Genomic DNA, 2,085 nt, shown 5'->3' on the forward strand with positions numbered 1-2,085 from the left:
GAAGTCATGCTAGGAGGACGAGATACTGCTGCAGAAAGAGAGTCAGTGGCAAGATTAGAAATAGGGCCATTAACATTCGGGGTTTGAATCAAATTAGAAATTTCGCCATTGGGTGCAGAATAAATTAAATATCGGGGTGGTTCTGTTAAAACTGAGTTTGTCGATCCAGCGTCTGGCAAACTTGAGACAGGTATCAAATAAGTAACGGGAGAATTAGAAAAAACATTGCGAAACTGGCTAAGTTCATGCAGAACCGGTACAGAAGGAGAGTGACTAATTGATGCTTGACTCAGAAAAAACGACATTAATGGATGCATCCGAGACTTAAATTAATGACATTTTGCTTCATTCCGCTCAGCACACTTGCAAACATGCACACATAACACAAAATGACTTTTGAGATTCTCTAGGTCACTTATCACTTCACAGCACTTTTCACAGAGCACTGTTTGTAGCCTTTCCGATTCTGCACGATGTTCATCCTTCCCAGAGTCGTTAGCTACAGGGGATGTAGTTCACTGGATCTGCATGTGGACCGTGGTGATAAAAAATTACAAAACTGCTCTGTAGATCCCATACTGCTAAAGTGACAAAAGTTAGCCTCTGCGTCCGCTCACCCTTGAGTTGACGTACACCCTCGCATTCACCTTGCGATAAAAATATCTCAAACCTACGACGGAAAAACCAGAATTTTAGTGGCACAATGTATTTCTGGTAATTTTGGGACTACTCGATCCGCCCCAACAGGTTAGAAACCTGGCTGCTGTCCTGGCCATTTGTTTATCTATAACTCTTTCAAGTTATTGAGTACAAAAATTGTGAAAAAATATTTTATTACCTTAAAAATAAATTGATTTTTTTGTGCACAAAGAATAATTTTACAAAAATTCAGTAATTTTAACTTCAGTTTTTTATAAATTGTTTTTTAATGATATTTCGAGTAATTTAAAGTTTGCATAAGAGCTTTGATTATTTTTTTTTTTAATAAGGGAAAACTATAATTTCACTTTATTTCTGATGCAGTAAATGCATCATACAACTCGAGCCATACTTACGAAGCTGCAAAGTAAAATTGTGCTTCATGAAAATGGAACAGCCTATATTTAAACATTATGTTACAGTTAAATTTGATTCCATATAATATGTGCACTTACTAGCCATGCTTGCATGCTTTTTATTTTTACAATCAAAGATTAAAAAAGGTTTTTTTTCATACATGTACTTTCTTAAGTATGATTAAAAGTACGAAGCCTTATTCTCTTATTCTCCTTTTCTTCTTTTCATTGGTATTTTGTTCTGTATAACAGCATAATATATTATATTTTAAAGTATTGAAACAATAATATATCACACTACGATATACATCAATGTAACCGCATACTATTTTTTACATCCATTTATATGATGATTTTTCTACCACTCATACTAGAATAATATCTTTAAACTGATAAAAAATCTCGTGAAAAAATTTCGAACTCGAACACAAGCTCAACAAGCATTTTTTAATAAAATTAGTACAAGTAACGCTGTCTCTTAATATCTCAAAGAAGTGCTTTTCTTTATCTACAGCGAGAGAATATTACAAACTGAAAATCCATTAACCATGCCCTTATTCGCTCTCTGATTCGCGGGCCTTTTTTACGGAGCGCGACTCTCATTGGCGGGCGCTGTCGTTTGGGCCTTTTGTCATGAATCCGTACCTAAGAAATGATTTGTAGCTGGTTGTGATTCTAGGAACGATAAATATCCGAATCAAATTCGCATTTCTTTACCGCAAAACATAGAAACACGTCGGCAATATAGGCAGTTTGACAATTTCCGCGAATACTGACGTCACACGAATATAAATAATCAATGCATTTGGTGAAAAATGGCGCAAGTGCAAAACAATTAAATATCTCTTTATCTCATTTCATGCAACATCGTCATTGGTTACTTTCTGTACTCAACCCATGCGTACGTACGCTAAATCAATATTTTAAAAAATAGACTAGGAATAATTTTGTTTAAATTATTGAACATTTTTTCCTTATGATTAGCAAGACATATCTTATTAACATATTAATTATGCCAAATCAAAAAAAA

The sequence above is a fragment of the Belonocnema kinseyi genome, chromosome 1 (genome assembly GCF_010883055.1).
Source record: "Belonocnema kinseyi isolate 2016_QV_RU_SX_M_011 chromosome 1, B_treatae_v1, whole genome shotgun sequence".
NCBI lineage: Eukaryota > Metazoa > Arthropoda > Insecta > Hymenoptera > Cynipidae > Belonocnema > Belonocnema kinseyi.